We start from the raw sequence: 19,776 nt of genomic DNA, 5'->3' as shown, positions 1-19,776 counted from the left end.
AGCCACCTCCGACCAAGACAGTTTGCAGTAGGGTCGCACACTTCCATGGTAAGGTTCCTTTGACAAAACATATTCAACCATCTAAAACATAAGACTATGTTAAGGTGTATGTAATACAAATTAGGTAAATAAAAGTACATAGTGTCTTATCTGATTTTCTTGATAAATACACAATTGATCGGTTTTTCTCAAAACTCCACTCCTTCTCCAGCTCCCCATCACTAGCAAGAAACAAGGTCTTCATCATTTATTGCCTGACATTTGACATTTCTAGCCTGGTTTATGAATGACAGACTTAACCAGTTTCTTTCTCCCTCATCTTGACCATCTCCAGTCCTCCAAAATGATGCCAAAGTAATCTTTCCGAGACAAAAATCAAATTATGCCCCTCTTTCATTTCAATCTTTTCCTAATGTCTCCTAATGTCTCACATGATAAAATTTAAACACGTAACTGGGCCGGCCCCGTGGCTTAGTGGTTAAATGCGTGCGCTCTGCTGCTGGCGGCCCAGGTTCGGATCCCAGGCGCGCACTGACACACAGCTTCTCCGGCCATGCTGAGGCCGCGTCCCACATACAGCAACTAGGATGTGCAACTGTGACATATAGCTATCTACTGGGGCTTTGGGGGAAAAAATAAATAAATAAACACGTAAGCAAGGTGTAGAAGATCCTCTATATGCCGTCCCTGCCTACCTCCAACACTTTGTGCTCCAGACCCAAAACCACTCGCTCTTCCCAAACATGGGGTTATTTGTGTGTTTGCATTACTGTTTCTTCCACCTTGAATGGTCTCTTCCCATCATCTCTGCAATCCAGTGAATTTCAACTCATCTTTCAAAGCCAAATTCAAATGTCTTGTCTTCTGTGAACTTATTTTTTTCCATTTTATCCTCTATGTTACACTTTAAACATATTTTTATTAAGCCCACTATTCTGTAATCGCAATGTCATATTCTTTTTATCTTCTGGCCAGGCACAGTGCTAATTAAACTCCCTTAGTTTCCTTAATGCATCGGAGAATAGAGCAGTTTAAAGAGAAGTATATTTGACCATCTTCTGTGCAGGATCTTAGACAAGGCCAAACATCTCTAACATAATATCCCAAAAGATCCATTAGATAATCATGTGTATCTTTTAAATTGCAGATTATGTAATCAGTACATTTGAGAAACAATGGTGGCTACTTCCAACACACCCCTGAATGGTATTATGGTTTTTCATGCTTTGGTCTAAAATTCAGACTTTTTAAAGTTAAGCCTTCTTAATTCTGGTCCACTCCACAGCCCCTTGCATTGAAGAAGAACAAATAGTACATCCCCCATAGTACTAAAAACTACACCAAACTATATGTAAAACAAACGTCCCCATACTTATAAAACCCACATTTTTATGATTCTGACCTTCAGTTTCCTGCTCTAAAAAGTGCTCCCAGGTATTCTTGGGGGTACCCAGAGAATATCAAACACAAGCTCATAAATAAATACTCTTCCATCAGCCTGAACTTATGCCTACTGGAATTTTACTGGGAACTATTACTTCCCACCAGATCTGAGACACTTCAGTACTCAAGATGTGAAGGCTACTCAGTTCTTCAGCAGCAAAGTGGGAGCATGCTTCTCTTTCCTTTGGATTTCTCTGTGCTGGAAGAGGTTGCAATGCAATCCTATTTGTCTTACAGCTCCTTCAATATTGACTTCTAATCCCACCACTTTCTTTGGGATTCATAAATCAATCAAGGGAAGCTGGGCTTGGGGAACTGATCTGGATGGGACACACTATGCTGCACTTGCCTCTCTCCTCCAATTGTGAAGACTTTCACTTTTCTTCAAACTCAACTCCTCTCAGCATGAGACTTTCCAAGAAGCTCTGAGGTCCTCATGCAGTTCTTTTCTATCAGCCTCACCCCACACATCTGCCAGGCCTGCCCAGGCAAGACTGATCCTCACTTAGACTCAAGCTGCACTACTAACTAAACATATAAAATTCCATTCCTGGCACATATTAGGTGTTCAATAACTGTGTGTCAAATAAATATATAAGAACGAAGTTGGATTGATACATAACTCATTAAATCAATCAACGAGCTCCAGCTGTCTATTTCTTCCCGCTAGCATTGATCCTTGGGTATTTTAGTCTTTTCTTGATGACCTCCAAGTCATCCCTTCTGTCATAGTCATGTGTTCTCTCCACAGGCACCCAGTGCCTGTGTCAGTATTATACTCCCACTATTCCTGTGAAAGGCCAGTTCAAGGTGGACTGTGGCTCTCAGTACATGAGATAAGGATGAGGCCAACCCCAGCCTCTAGCTCTATGGATATGTACATGATTCAAGCTTTGCTAACCAGAGACGTAAGCACTCGGAGATTGGGACACTCAAGTCATTTTTTGCGAGTCCAGTCCAGTGAGTCTCAGTTCTCTGAATTATGGCTGAAACTGTTGGGAAAGAGACCCACTATTTCAATAGGAGCAGCTAAGCTGAAAGGATTTAAGCCTAGAATTACTGCTAGCTTCTTTTTCTAAGACTTGAGGAAAGCCTGCCTGAGAAATAAAATTTGAAAAGCAAAGCTGAGAGATGGAGAGACACTGATTTCTGACAGCATCATTTGAGGCCTTTATCCAGTGGTGTTTCCAGTTAGCATTATCCCCCAAATTTGTCAGTTGCATAAGTCAATAAATTCCCTTTTTTGATGAAACCAATTTGAGTTGAGTTTTTGCCACTTGCCCTAAAAATGCACCACCAATGTGACAAAAAAATTATTGCTCATGTTTTCTGAATTCTCTGAAAGATATTCTAATTGATACATTCCCCCTAGAATCAACATTCCGGGCTCTGTCCAACACTATTAATCATTTTCATCATTCAGACCACAAGTCAAAAAATTCCATATTAGTATATTAAAAAAAAACCTAACAAGTCTAAAATACAATGTGATTGTGATTACTTCTGCTCCATGGTAGCAGATTATATTTTCCAAAATTGGCCACAGCAATATTTCTGGTTCCAGCACTTTGCTATTTCCCATTAAGAGATTGATTCTATTTGCCCACCCCTAGACACTGGGCTGGCCTTTGTGAATGCCTACATGAATAGAATGCAGCCGAAATAATAACGCGTGACTTTCACAACTAAGACATAAACAGCAATACAGCTGTCTCTTCTCTCTCTCTAGCTATCTCTATCTCTATTTCTATCTCTACCTATCTCTCCTTCTCTCTTTATCCTTGTAATCCAGCTACCATTTTGTGCGGAATCCCAGGCTACATGAAGAGGCTATGTATGGGTGTTCTGACCCAAAATTCAACTAGGCTCTCTGGCATTAACCATGTGAGTGAATAAGCCTTCAGTCATTCCAGCCGCTACTCTCGATTCTTCCGGCTGAGGCGCCAGACATTAGGGAGCAGAGAGAAGCCATCCCATTATGCTCTGTCTAAATTCCTGACTCATGAAAAGGAGTAAATGATTACCATTATTTTAAACCACTACATTTTGGCATAATTTTTTACACAGCAATAGATAATTAATACACCCATCCCCATCATAACTGTCTTAATTCAGATGACATTCATGAGACCTAGCTTTCGTAGCTTTAGTGGCTACCCCATAATTTAAGGCACTCAACACAGCCCTCAGTCTCCCAACTGTCACCGGAGAACACCTTCTACTATTTCTTTCCATGGACCTCATGCTACGAAAGTTTATCTACTTAATAAGCTACAATATATACACAACTATTTGCTTTTCTTTTTCTCATTAATCACATTCCATAACATCGATCAGGATAAAACAATCAGAATTGCCACACTGCAAATGTAATCAATAAACTCTAGTCAAAGTCAAATAAAATTGGGAATTTTAGATAGTTTGTGCAGTCTAATCAGAAATATTTTTAATATTAAACATGAATACATATAGTCTCAAATTGGAAACCACTGCCACCAATGAAAGAATGTAATTCTAAACAGAATACTAAAGGTAAAGGTGTTATTGCTGCTAATAAGTTAATGCGTGTTACTTTAATAACTAGTTCATTGGTAACAATGAAGTTTTGAACCACCCAATACACTTTTGGAATAATCTTTGAAAAGGTGTCTAATGTGAACCAGCAATAAGAAAGTATTGTCAAACTGATATCCACTGCCACACTATACTTTTATTTTGCCTACACATCCACAATTGGTCCCTCCTGCTTGACCAGAAAAGCTAGTCGGTTCAAACAACTAATAACCTAATTTTCCAAATCAAATCGTTTTGTTTGCCTGGACGGAGCAGTTGTTTAAATAACTAATCCAGTCAAAATTGTCAACAGATCATGAGTCTTTCAATTTCATTCTCCACTTGCCCTTTCCACACTTTCTCTGAAAGTGTTTTTATATTCAATAAAGATTTATATAACAGTGGAAAGGGTGCTGGAGATACAGAAAAATGTAAGCCAGCCCAGGTCCTTGCCTCAGGGAGCATACAGCTTAGGGGGTGACACAAATAAGGAAAGGTCATCCCAAAGCACAGCGGAAAGCCACTATGGCAGTCTGCACAGATGGTCGCAATAATTCCTCTCGTCCTGTATCACTCCCTGTTGCAATGTGACTTTGCCAATCTTCCCCTCAGGAAGTGACATCAATTTCTCAATCATTTGAATCTGGGTTTGCCCATGTGACTTCCTCTAGCCAGTGGAATATTTGTAAACATAATACAAGCAGAAAATTGAAAAGTGCTTACACCTTCTCCTAGCTGTGGTTGCAGCTCTGGGACCTCTATGTGAATGAGCCCAAGCTAGTCTACTGGAGAGGCCACACAGAGAAGACTCAAGGATCTGACAACCTGCCAAACACCTGACATGTGAGTGAGGTCATCTTCGACCACCCAGCCCCATTTGAGCTGTCAGATGACTTCGGTTGCATGAGCCACCCCAGACGAGATAAATGGTCCCAGTACCACCCGACTTAGCCCAGCCCTAATTGCTGATCCACGTGATGATAAGTGAACAAATGTTGTTGTTTTAAACCACTAAGGTTTGGTGTGGTTTATTCTGCAGTAACAAATAGTTAATACAACCACCGAATCCAGACCCAAAGTGAACGGATAGAAAGGGTCAAAAAAAAAGACTTCTTAAAACCCATGTATGAAAGAAAGAGAAAACAAATGACAGGACATACGTGGCAAAGGAACTTAAATTGTGAAAGAGAAGAGACACAGTTATCATGACAGTAACAGCAGACTTTGATCATCGCCATGATTCCAGGTGGATGAAGCAGGAGGCTGTGATGGCAGCCAACCTCTAAAATGGCCCCTTATGATCCTTGCCTCTTACGACCCTATATGACCCCAACAGAATATGGTAGAAAGGAGAAGGTGTAACTTTTGAGGCCAGGTCAAGGTTTCACAGCTTCTACTTTGGTTTCTTGGATCACTCATTTGGATAGAAGCCAGCCACCAAGCCATGAGGATACTCAAGCAGCCCCATAGAGAGGCTGAGGAACTGAGAGGTACTGAGGCCTCCCACCACAGCCAGTACCCACTGGCCAGTCATGTGAGGGAGCCACCTTGGAATTGGATCCTGCAGCCTCAGTCAACCCTTCCAATGACTGTAGCCCCAGCCAACATCTGACTGCAACCTCAAGAAAGTCCCTGAGCCAGAACCTCCCAGGCAAGCCACAAGCAAATTCTTAACCCACAGAAACCATGAGAGATAGTACCTGAGTATTATTGCTATAAGCCAGTAAGTTGTGGGGCGATTTGTTATGCAGCTATAGTAACTAATACAAGGGACCTGGCCATTATACTGACAAGTCCTGAGACAAGGGGGCATATACAGCAATTATTCCTCTGTTCACCAAAACCCTGCCTCAATTCTCAAGAAAATATGATCACAGATCACTCTCTAGGAAATCCTCCAGGAAAGCTAGTATCCCTGTTAATTCAACAAGTTAAATGAATTATTTTTTAAATGACTTTAATAACCAAGTCTAAAACACAATGTCTTTTTTCACTTATGAATAATTCAGAAAGTGTCAAGTAAGTAGTGGGGAGACAGCATGAAGTAGAGAAGTTCTGGGACTTACATCTTTAACAACGTTGTCGTGTCATTATAAGTCATTTCTGCTCTTTCCTACTGCTTAAAAGCTCTCCATCTTAGAAGTAGTGTATATTGGTAGAGTCTCTAAGGAAAATAAAATTGCTAAAAAAATGATAATCCTAATGTGGTGTAATAAAATATCTTTCCCTAGAGTTTTCGAAAATCAAATAGGTTGATATCTGTCTGAGAAAAGGAAAGTTCTTTCTGAGGACTCAGAATGTAGTGGGGGACATTTCAAGGTCTGCCTGAGTCCAATAACTTTCCATAGGGCTTCCTGGCATATGATTCCTAACCCTCAAATTTATCATCCTTGGCAAAGCAGTAAAGAACAAAGCATAGGCCATGGAGAACCACAGAGTTATATTCTACTTGTAGATTTGCCACTTTGTCTTAGCTCTGCCATGGTAGTAGACTGCAGGATCTGGATTAGCGAGTTAGCTAGCCTGCATCTCAGTTTTCTCAGCTATAAATATCATAATAATAGAATAGAAGTGCCCCTATCAGGCACCATTACATAATCATAAAATGATAAGTACATACTTAAATAGTTTATTTTAATCTGACATGTATATAAATATCCATTCATTGGCCAATCTTTTGATTTAGAATCAAGGTCTTTTCTTTGAGATCTTGGAATTTCTTTCAAGTGGAATGAAAATTTATTACAACCGCAAAGCAATTATTAGTGAAGAATTTTTCTAGAATTTTATTATTTTCTCCCAATTCCTTACAACTGCATCACTCACACCTCATTTGGGTGAAATTTTTCTTCAACTTGCCTTTATTGAAAGTCTTTCCATCCAGCTTAGTTTTTAGGGAAATAGTAATTCTATTTCCACATTCATATGTCATTGGTTTATGTAGTCATTAAAATAATTATATAACTACAATAACATGTTCAATTGGTACGAACAGGTTTGGAAACTATGCAACTGTAAACACACCACTAAACTATTGGGAGCAGAAATGTGCAAGCATACTAGAAAGTTGCCCACTAGTCATGAGCACTGAAGATGCAGTGAGTACCAGTCTGCCCATTTTACAGAAGTGATGGAGAACATCAATGACTTTCCTAGGGTATTTGAATGTAGATCTATTGACAGAGCTTCTACCATATCTAGTGTGGTCTTTAGAGTCAGAAAACCCTGGGTTTGCATGTTCTCTCTGCCTCTTGCTAGCAATGTGACTTTCGGCAGATGAAACGTCTCTGAATTTCAGTGTTCTTACTAAGATACTAGGGATAGTAATAATACCTAGAAAAGTGATTTGGAACTTGTGCCTTGGACTTAGCGCACCCTGGGTTCCAGTCTATGTCTGCCATTTACCAGGTGTATGATCTTGAACAAGTTATTTAATCTCTCTAAACCTCAGTTTCTCACTTATAACATGGCATTAAGAATTGTACCTACTTTCTAGGGTTGTAGTGAGGATTTAACGAGATAATATACATAAAGCAATAAACTCAGAAACTGGTAATTTGTAAACACTAAATAAATATTAGCCGCTGTCATTTTTACTAGGGTTGGGAAAATTAAATTAGGCATAGATTTAGAGTATCTCATAAAGTTTCTAGCCCTTAGTAGCCACTCAATAACAGGTGGTTATGAATATTAAATTAATACTAGTAAATGTTAATTTGATAATAGTTGAAAAGTAACTATTATTACCATTCTTTTCATGGATGATATATCTTAGACGCTTGGTGACTTATGAAGAACACAAATTTAGCTTTAGAAATAACCTCTACATTTGGAATACCAATGAAACTCTCTATTTTATACTGTATCCCAGCTAGAGAATTTATTTTACCACAAAAAAATAAGTCACTCTGTCTCAGCAATTCAGAAACACACTTCATCCTGAAAGGCAGACATGATAACAGTTACCCCAGAAAGAATTTTAAGGCCACGGGTGTATTTCAATACCCTTAATAGAAAAAATTCAGAGTTTATTCACTCTTTAAATTATTAAAGAAATATTTTAGAATTCTACGTATAAATCTAATACATTTTACGGGTACATTATACTCTCATCAATATCTGCAAGAGAGCTAACAGTCCTATCTTTTGCCGGCTTATTTGCAAGGAATAACTATTACTCTAATGTTCTTTCTAAAATACACAGTCCTATAAAATGGCTAATAAACATTTTGTTAAATTACTTTTGAAAACAGCAATATAAAAAGACTCTCTACATCCCTGTGCTTAAGGTATTTGCAGTAACTCCACAAATGCTCCTATACCTGGACTCACACAGCACCACGCTAAATGAGGAAAAGAAAAGGAGTGTCTTGTCTGAATGCTTCCCAGGGGTTAGTAGAACCTTTTTAGGGGTCCAGTGTATTTTAGACAATGGCATCTCCTTGGCCTCAACTTTCAACAATAACTTCTAAAAAAGGAAAAGGAATCTAAATTGTCTCGGTAATTTTCTGGCCAGAGCTGAGAATGCTCATTCACACACAAACTATTCACCTTGCTGCTCTTTGTTGAGTATAAGATTGATCCATCTGTCCAACTTGTCTTCTTATCATTTCTCATAAATTGCTTACGTCCAAATTAGCCAATAGACACTATACCTAAAACCATTAGGCCCTGAGAGCAAAATATGTAATTAAGGTCTACCCCACCCCCCACCTCCATTTCCACTGTGAAAGCACTCCACAGCATTTGCTGAAATTGTCGCTTTTAAGTTTGCTTTGTGAAGAAGGATTTGGTGACTCCTGACCCTCGAGGGTTGTTGTTTGACCCATCACTTTCCTCCACCATCTGGCATGTTTACTTGAAGCAAACGCCTTGGGTCAGAGGGCAGAGCGGACATGTGGAGGGACAGCTTTATCATAAGAGCAATAAAGAATGAGTGGGCGCTTCAGAATATAGCACCATGCATTTTGTTCAGCTCTGAGCAGAATGAGGTAAGGCTAGTCATATGGCTGAGGACAAAATAAATAAAAAGTCAGTTACCACACAGCCCAGCAGACAGGTAAAATGCGAGATGTCTAAGTTCAAAATCTGAACACTGCTTCCTTTTCTATTTCTGGGAGAGCTACTTTTTCTGCTCTACTGGGCACGTTACTAAACAATATGTTACACCAGACACAAGGGGGAATGTGGTTTATAGGCTAAATTAACCAGATTGATTATTCAGGAAGAGTGTTGATAGTCCAATAATCCCCAAGCAACAAAATTAGAGATAGATAGTATAGAGTAAGGAGCTAAAGACCAGGTAATCAATTTTTTCATATCCAGGGCCCGTAGTATAATGAGATAATAATGATGATTTTATTCTTGATAAATTGGCGCTTTTTTGAAAAGAATAACTCAGAAATAAACACTGACATCAATTGTATGCACCCATTTTAGACCCCTAGACAAGGAGCTCTGTGCAATAATCTCTCCCCCCTTATTTTAGCATTTGTCCTAAACATTAGGACACATCCAAAGAAGCCTGTAAAATCTTTAGCACAGAAGCCCCTTACCAAAAGCCTTAAGTTTCATTTATAAATAACTACTTCTGGCTCCCTTTATACAACTTCCCTGGACTCGGAAGATTTTTCCAAAGTCTATTTCTTCTCCCTAGTCCATAATTATAAATGATCTTTAATTAACACATATTGCTTTCTTGTTGCCACAGGACACATTTTTCTCCACAACTCTAGAATGCACTGAGAGAAAAGAGATGGAAAACATCCGATTCTACTGAAGTCTCGGTGCTATTCCCACTTCAGCTTTCTGTTGCCTACCTTTGAACAGTTCAGGAGAAAAAGGATGCCCTGAAATAGAAACTCAAAAATGATCTGTGCTTATATTTATTCTTATGTAAAGGGGAAAAATTGCTATGAGTCTTGAGATGAAAATGATTAAAGGGAAGAGTTAGCACAAGAAAATGAAAAAGAAATCTTCCCCGCAGAAAAAAAAAATAATAAAACAAAGGAAAAAAGATTAAAGGAGACCTCCCTCTTCCAGTCTGATTGTCAGGGGATAGTTCTTCACATTGCAAATACGCTTTGATCCTGGAAATTCTGCATTTTCAGTCTTTGCCAAGTTGGTAAAAGGGATGTCCCTTGTGGAAGATTTTCTCATATGGAGCTTTTCAAAAAAAAAAAAATTCATATCTATCAAGACTTCCATCCTTTGCAACATTTCTCTTGAAAAATTCATGGCACAGGGGCCGGCCCGGTGGCGCAAGCAGTTAAGTGCGCGCGCTCCGCTGCGGCGGGCCTGGGTTCGCTGGTTCGGATCCCGGGCGCACACCGACGCACTGCTTGGCAAGCCGTGCTGTGGCGGCGTCCCATATAAAGTGGAGGAAGATAGGCACCGATGTTAGCCCAGGGCCGTCTTCCTCAGAAAAAAAGAGGAGGATTGGCGGATGTTAGCTCAGGGCTGATCTCCTCACAAAAAAAAAAAAAAAAAAAAAAAAAATTCATGGCACAGAGCCTAGCCATTCACTTTCCAATTCCAGACTTTCTGTAAAGAACAGCTATTTGCCCAAGTTTGCCCTGGCCAGTTTTAGAATTGATCACACTATAGGAAATTTATAGATGGACATGGAGATCATACTAATGTGTCCACTTACCAGCAGAGAAGGGATTCCTAGACTTGCTTTGAGGAAAAAGCCTTCTAGTGATGTTTCCCCCATTCATATTTAATAAACTAGTTCATGCAAGAAAGCAAAAAGAGCAGGGGCTTTGGAAACAGACAGACCAGGGCCTGAGCACTAGCACTGCACTCACAGAGGGGTGACCGTGGGCAAAGTATTCAATTACTTTGAGCCCCAGTTTCCTTCTTGTAAAAGCAAAGATAGTAATTTCCACCTCTCAGGACTATCGTGAAGATGAATTGAGATAATGTAGGTCAAAATACCTAGAACAGTGCACTCAACATGTTTGTCCCTTGAGAAAATGGCCCTTTCCTAAAGACAGACAAGCACAGGCACAAGACAATTCGTTCTGCAAACTGTCTTTTCATGTGATGCCCTAATGGGACAGGTTTTTTCCCCAAATCTCTCACTTTTTAAGCAACTTCTCTGTGGCTCAGAGCAGATGCACAACCAAAATTTCCCCTAAACCACATGTAATCCTCTCTATGCATTACTCTTCCTCAGGCAGTAACCATGTTGCTTTCAAGGTTGAGAATGACAAGGACAGACATAGAGAGGACTGATGGGGACTGAGGAAGCTGACAGTGGTGCAGGAGGAGATGAGCTCTAGTATCTGATTGGAGAAAGTGAGATTTGTAGTGGAAAATAAAACACAGTAGTGGGATTCTGAAGGATGAGAACTTGATCACAAGCTGTGATTCTAAATTAAGAAACCAGCATTTTAAAATCTGAACTTTAATTAGACAGGAGAAAGCGATAGACGGATAGAAAATCATTCCTCTTTAAGAACCATAGCACCCTCATGCCGATTCACAAACCATTTCTCCTGCAACCTGTTCAACGGCTCTTCCCAGCTGGTTCAAGGCCTCCTTTTGCTGTCATTTAGAGACCTCTTGACACTGGCCCACACTCACAGGAGACTTGAGCATCTGATTCCGTGCTCACTACCCCAGGTCCTGCTACAATCAGCAGAGTCGTGTCCTCGAAGGAACAGGGACTTCAGACTTGGTTTGGAATACCAGCCTTTCTTCTTACCAGCTGGGGGACACTGGACAAGTGGCTTAACCTCTCTCAGCCTCAGTGTTCACATCATAAAATGGTGAAAATCATGCCTATATTACAGGGCTTTGTGAGGATGGCATGAAGTGACATAAGCAAAGCTCAGGCCCGGGTCCATGAAGGCTGGGTCAGGGGATGATCAGGATGACAAGCACTCTATGCACCCAAAGTCACCTTTCCCCTCTGACCTTAATCCACTGACCTCAAACCAAACTTCCGCATCTTGATTTTTTTCCCCTTTTCTTTTCCAAAAAGTTTTCTCGGTGCTGTTGTACATATTAACACATTTAAGCCTAACAAAAACCCCATGAGGAGGGAAAAATTATGTCCTGTGTTATAATTGAGGAAACTGAGGCATGGAGTGGTGAAGTAACGAAATAGGGTGATATATGCGTCCCTGAATTGAATTTACCCTCGCCCCTAATAAAAAGCTATTGGTCGTCGCCACAAAGACAGAGCCTACACTGCCAAGCGGTAGCTGAGAACGCACGTTCTCTCCACACAGGTAGATCCCAAGGAAGGGCGAAGGCAATGATGAGCAGCTTGAACTTCCTTATGAGTGGGGTGTCAATCTTCTTAACGTGAGAAGAGAGTGAGGACAGAAAGTGACCAGAAGCCAAAGTCCCTCCACATGAAAGGACACATGAGCAGTGGGGAATAAGTGTACCCCTCCAACGTATCTGATTCCAAAATCTGGGCTTCTATCACTTCACTAAAGAGCAGCTGAATAGCTCAGTGCACATTATAGACTCAGGTCCCCTAATTTTTAATTTAGTCCTAAATCTACCACTCTACCATGAGCTTTTGGGCACATTCCTTAGTATCAAGTACTCTGACTTCCTCATTTGTAAATAATAGTGCCTCGTATATAGGGTTGTTGTGAGGTTTAAATGGTTTAACTACATATATAGCCTTAATATAGTATCTGGTACATAACAATTGCTCAATAAATGTTAGTGATTTTTAATATTAATACTGCCCCACTGAAAAAAGAATATTCAGTGTTTGTAAGATCAGAATCTGTGATTACAAACCCACTCTTTGTATATAGACCCATTACTCAGTATAGGTTTTATGAGCAGAGAAAAAATATTAATAAATTAATCTTATTGCCAGAGCTTTTTCAATGTGGTGATATGAAATACACATTAGTGGGGCCGGTCTGGTGGCACAAGCAGTTAAGTGCGTGGGCTCCACTGCGGCGGCCCGGTTTGGATCCCAGGCGCGCACCAACACACCGCTTGTCAAGCCATGCTGCGGCGGTGTCCCATATAAAGTAGAGGAAGATGGGCGCAGATGTTAGCCCAAGGCCAGTCTTCCTCAGCAAAAAAAGAGGAGGATTGGTATTGGATGTTAGCTCAGGGCTGGTCCTCCTCACAAAAATAAATAAATAAATAAAATACACATTAGTGTTAAAAATTATGTCTATGGCAAAATCATGCCATTTGCAACAACATGGATGGACCTTGAAGGTATTATACAAAGTGAAATAAGTCAGACAAAGAAAAACAAATACCGTATGATTTTACTCACATGTGGAAGATAAACAAACACAAAGATACAGAGAACAGGTTGGTGGTTACCAGAGGGAAAGGGGGTGGACGGAGGGTGAAAGCAGTAAAGGGGCACGTATGTATGGTGAGGGATAAAAGCTAGACTCTTGGTTGTGAACATGATGCAGTCGATACAGAAACTGATACATAATAATATACATCTGAAATTTATACAACGTTATAAGCCAGTACAACATCAATAAAATAATTTTTAAAAATTATATCTATGGGGGGGTCCAGTCTGGTGGCACAAGCGGTTAAGTGCACACACTCCGCTGCAGTGGCTCGGGGTTCACAGGTTCGGCTCCCGGGCGCACACCAATGGACCGCTTGGCAAGCCATGCTGTGGCAGCATCCCATATAAAGTGGAGGAAGATGGGCACGGATGTTAGCCCAGGGCCAGTCTTCCTCAGCAAAAAAAAAAAAAAAAAAGAGGAGAATTGACAGATGTTAGCACAGGGCTGATCTTCCTCACACACACAAAAAAAATTATGTCTATGGGTTTTGAAATTGTAAACTATTTTTTAAATTTCTTCTCTATGCTTTTATGTTTTCGAACTTTGTACAATGAATATATATTATTTTTAAAGCAAAAAAGGAAAGAAAATGAAATATGAGTTAGCCAGTGGTCAGTAAATATCTATTGATCATCTACTCTCTATTAGGCACTGGGTTAAATGACATTCAACTCAATAGGACTCTCTTCCCGGAACCTATTACAAATGGTTATGGGAAAGGTGTCTTTACAATAACATAAAAAGGAGAGGCTACTGATACTTTATTCATAATTATGAAGACTGTCTCTTTTCTCTCATTTTTGAAGTTTTCTTCCTCGTGAATATAAACACACTGACATTTTCAATTTTTTATGAATGGATATTTATCTCATAATGGGAATTTTCATAAATCATAAAATGCATCATCATTTATTAAGCATCTACAAGATTTGAGGGGCTTGGAACACAGTTTACTGACACTATCTCTAATGTTCACAACAAAGAAATAAGGTAGACATTATTATTCCCATTTCATGGAGAAGGAAACTGAGGCCCAGAGAGGTTTATGACTCCTTCAGGATTCTTTGAATATCAAGTGCTCCAGGCATATTTTAAAGCATATTTCAATTTACACAAACAAATGTTAAGGCACCCATCTATTTCATCAAGCAAGGTACACCTATAAAACCCTACACGCTGTTTGGTAGACCACAAGGTTTTTTAACAGCATCCCATATTTCTGTTTTGAGTCTCTTGCCGCTTGGGTAAACATTGTACTTTTCATTGGATATACTGTAAGTCATTAAAGTCAGTAAATAGCAGAAATGAATAAAACAGCAACTTAGATATTTTTAACACCTCTGAGTTAAAACCACTTTGCAGTGGGGAAGAAGAACAGACGCCCGCTTCTAAATGTGAGAGCCACCAACTGGGAATTTGCTAGTTGTAACTGCCGCCATCTGTTTTCCACTGTTCTTTTTACCTACCTTTCTTAGATTTAGTATTTGAATTCTGGGCCATGGATTCTTGGTATAAGCAGGAGAGGAGTGGGAGGGACTCCAATTTGAAATTTTCCCAGGTACTCTCCCGCATTAAATCAAAGGTAACTTCTCAGGGAAAAAATATCATGAGGGCGATTATTTAACAACTGCATTTTTATTCTTCTACACATACTTTGTGCTCCTATTTCCATGTGCATTTTTTCTGTTTAATCAACTTCCTGCTTTTCCTAAGGGCATTACGGAAATGCCTCTCTGATGCCAATTAGGGCACTGCTGTGTGAATTAGTTTCTTCCCTGACTGAATAAATAATTTTAGTCAAGACATACATACATTCAGAACTCTCTTAATCAGCACGTAAGTAGCTTTCGGCACGAGCGTAGTGGGCTCTTCCCCTTAAAGCCAACATGTTGAAGGAGACACTACGTGTGCCGAAGGGAAGTAGATGAAATAGACAGGTTAATAGGACTATAAAGGATAATAAGAGATTGTCCCAGTTCACCCTTCTGCCTTCACATAGAATTGCTCCTAAACTGTACACAGCTAGAAGAGAAAATGTGCCCTTTTCTTTTAGGAACATCTGTAGGGGAGGTTTCTCTATGTTTGAATGTAATTCTGAACGACATATGTGCATGTGCATATAACTTCTGGCTAAAGGCCAACAAAGAACAAGAATAATCATCCAACCTGCAAATGAGCTTTCTCTTTAAGTCTATATGATAAAGGTACACTTCCCATTTTTACAAAAGAGAAACAGGTTCAGAGAAGTTATGTAGACTGGTCAGAGTAACACAGCTAGTTAGTGACATACCAAGATTTAGTGCCAACTCTGCCTGATTCTGCATTTCGCCCAAAATAAGAGAGCAGTGCATCAGAAGGCAGAATTGAATTAATAACTTCCATTAGGAGTTTCTTCTGCTGCTTTCTTTTCATAGTTAGTCTGGAAGTGTGTAAGAAATAAACAATGTGGAAGGATCTTTCAAGCTATATCCTCAACTGAAATGCCACGGCAAAGGTCAAGCCTAACTAGTCCTCTCCAACCAAACCAGGACGCTAATCCTCATACTGTAATATTGAGGCAGAGAAACCTACTTAGGAAAAGCCAGTCTTTTTAAATCACAATGTACAGTCAATAACACAACTTTGGTTTATTTGGAAGTTCCTTCAACAACTGTATAATAAGTGAGTCAAAATATCTGTAGAAAAATAAGGGATATCAACATGATAAAAGGGCAGAGAAGATGATTATCTGCTTGAGAGAGTTTGAGGTTTCCTGGGATGGGCCATCTGATTCTCAACCCAGACCAGCAAAGTTTATTTCTAATACAGAGGCTCTGTGTTTAAGATACAAATTCCACTGGGAGACTTAGGTGAGTGGCTCAGAGTAACTCTTTTCAACATATATTCATGTTCATATGTTTGTGCTAATGTGTCCTATTAAGCACCATGGTGCCTGAGCTAACATGAGGATTGGATTGTCAAATCTGCCCACACAAATCAGAGATCTCACTCGGAATCAAGCTTTCCTAATGATCTCAAGGATACAGGCAAACAATGGGAGACAGAGCAGAGAGAGGTCTAGGACTTCAAGGGTGGTTCCTCAGGCCCTTCCTCCCTCCTTGAACATGGGCCTCTGCTCAGAAACCATGGCTGAGTTCTCTAACTGAGGCTTGAAGGTTTCCCCCACACAGCAGGGAGCATTTAAGTTCGGAAGCATCTTTGTTTTATACCCTAGATCAGAGGCTGTCAAACTACAGCCCACAAGCCAACCACGTGTTTTTATAAATAAAGTTCCCCTGGAACACTGCCAGTCCTGTTACCTATTTTCTATGGCTGCTTTCCCACTACAAACCAGAAATGAGTAGTTGCCACAGAGAACATTTGGTCCATTTGCCTAAAATACTTACTCTCTGACCTTTAAGAAAAAGTTCATCAACCCCTGCCCTAGATTATTTGTAGCCCATATGACATTCTCCAGCCTCATATTTCCTGGGTTCTATTTACTATAGGTAATCCTTGGCCAGGGACATCCTACTACAGGCATTCTGCAGATAATGTCTCTTCCTCCCGGCAAATATCACTATCCTACTTACCTGGAGGTTAAGTCAACAAGGAGACTAGACCAGGATGTCTGCCTTCTTTTTTTTCCCCCAGAGCGTCTCTTACCCCACCCTCACCCCAGTGAAGGAAGTAAATGGATTCCAAGCCAGGTGTTAGAACTCCTTCCTCCCCAGTGCTGAAATGTCAATAAAACCTGGTGTGCCCTCAAGGAAAGGAAGAATAGAAACAGACAAATTACAAATGATAACACCGTGGAGTGAATGTCATATCACAGACGTATACTAAGTGTATGAAAACAAAGAAGGAATCCATAATTCCAAGTTGGGAGAGGCAAGATAATAAAGAAAGAGAAAGTAGGGATTTGGAGTGTAAAAGAGAGCTTAAAGAACAAAAAAGTAAATTTGACAAGTGCATCTAAGAAAGGAACAACAGAGGGAATAGCATGAGTTAAAATATTTTTTTTTTCAAGGAATGCATTTGATGGATGAGGAGGAGAGAGTGAATTTGAAAAGCCATTTGCAGAACATAAGGTCCCTGAGCTCCGAAGGTTGGGAACAGGGACCAAGAAGGCAAAGAGACAGAGGTACCTGAGGTCATCATTCTGAGTACAAGTGGAGAAGAAAATTTCCTGACTACAAACTCAGTTTGAGGAGTTTTCTGCCTTTTTTTTTTAAAAACTTTTCTTCTCTTACATTTACTTACTCTTGGTCACTGCATGACTCCGGTGAAAACCGATATAATACTTAAAGGTTAAGCGCCACAAACAAATTTGCCTCATGATGGGAGAAATGTCAGGAAAAGGAATTCATTAAAAGAGAAAACACTGTCCCTCGTAACCAAAGTCCTTATCTGCAGTTCAATCAAGATCTTACCATCCCCAAATGTCAAATTTATCTCTTTTGACTCACTCCATTTTTTTAAGGAAGGAGGTATTACCTCAAGATAAATTAATAACAACATTTCCATGAGAAATGATCTTTACTTTTTAAGTAAAGAAAAGGGTCTCTATCACAAGCTGAATATCACAGGAATAGTTGGATTCATTTATTTACACATATATATTTACACATATAGAAAGCAAAAAATTAAACTCCAAAAGCTTGTGTTTATAAACAGAATCCAAACAACAAACATTCATTTACTATTTTTTTCTTTTAGCTCTACAGCATCTTTCAAGAAACAGCTTTTTTTTTTTTTTTGGTGAGGAAGATTGGCCCTGAGCTAACATCTGTGCTCATCTTCCTCTATTTTGTATATGGGATGCCGCCACGGCTTGGCTTGATGAGTGGTGCATAGGCCCACACCCGGGGTCTAAAGCAGTGAACCCCGGGCTGCCAAAGCAGAGCATGCAAACTTAACCACTACGCCACTGGGCCAGCCCTGAGAAAAAGCATTTTTTTTAAAGCCAAATTCAGTCAGCATTTTTGGCGTAAAAATAACCTGCTGTATGTTATAGAGTTCAAATATAATTCTTTTTAATCCAAAATCATTTTGACTCTGAAGTAACAAAAAGTATAGTAAAGTATTTCAATCAACAAAGAGAATGTGTTCCAAGGACATAGACTCTACTGTCAAAAATAACTCACTGGAGGGAGATATAATGAAGTTCTGAGAACTGTTAAGGGATTCCCTTCCAACAAACAGCGTGTCCCTCTAATCAAGGCCCCACCAACTCCAGGTGTCTAATCTCCTCTCCGTCCACTGTGACTGCTCAGATGCCTCAGGGCATCCCTCCTTATTCTCTGCTTCCAAGATGACTTCGGTTAGGAGAAAGATTTTATCCCAAAGAGTTTGTTAATCCCATCTCCTTGATCCTTATTTCAATGAGAAAAACTTGTCAAGCCAAAAACAAACCGGGAGTTTCCCTTATGATTCTATATCAACTATTTCAACACACATCGAACAGATCCCAAATTTAGGGGGAAACAACTTTTAGTTGATAAAAGCAAATTATAGGACATGATACTCCCCTTCAGTGCATGTCATTTGAAGCTTTCTGACCTACATCAAAAATACCTCTGCCCCGTCCACTAACATGCCAGCTGGGATCCAAAGGCTCAAGATGACTACATGAGAAGCAGTTGAATGTCCCCGATGCTCTATATGGTGGTCAGAAAAACCACAGAGAGACTCTTGATGAACTCCTCCTGAATTTACAGAAAAATGGATTTCCAAACTCTTGTACTGAAATAACTGTAGGAGAAGAAATAGCACAGGGCTTTTGTAAATGGTGCTTCTCCATCCAAAGGGGAACTAAAGCGAACTTTATTTGTAATAAAAGATAGTTTAGCAATAAGAATAAAGTCAGTAAATATAAGGTCTCCAGATATATCATTTGGGACCCAAGAAATGCTATCTTGGGCATAAATATTACAGGTCTGTCGTTTCTTAACTTGGCAGCAAGATTTTCTGTAGGTGGCAGGAAGTCGTTCCTGCTCACTGATTTGGAAGGTCTCTGTTTTAATCTTTTCAAGGCAGAAGATTCTTATATAACCCAAAAGGCTTTAATAAATTGGTAGAGATCATTTTATAAATCATGGAAAATCAGTATTTAATAGAATAATCTAACTCTGGGAAAATATTACATCAATATAACATGACATCTATTTTTCTGTGAGGCATTCTCCTTGACTTGCTGTTTTGTTGCTGTTTTGAAGCGAGTTGTTTGTTTGTTTGTTTTACCTTGCCTGGCTCTTTTACCCGGAAGCAGGCATGATAACCATGGCAGTCCCACTTCTGCCGCATACCCATTATGAATAAATCTCTAAAAGAGGAATTCCAAGACTTTAAGGCAAGTTGGTGGGAAGATATTGAAGGAGCCCTAGTTTCGTACATCAGAAGATTCCCTATAGCACTGAATTTACTCACCACTCTAGTCACGGCTTCGTTTCCAAGACCATGTGCGTGTACAACTTACAACCCAATAACACCCAAC

The sequence above is a fragment of the Diceros bicornis genome, chromosome 22 (genome assembly GCF_020826845.1).
Source record: "Diceros bicornis minor isolate mBicDic1 chromosome 22, mDicBic1.mat.cur, whole genome shotgun sequence".
Classification (NCBI taxonomy): Eukaryota; Metazoa; Chordata; class Mammalia; order Perissodactyla; family Rhinocerotidae; genus Diceros; species Diceros bicornis.
The sequence above is the reverse complement of the archived record's forward strand: the minus strand, read 5'-3'. Positions refer to the sequence as shown.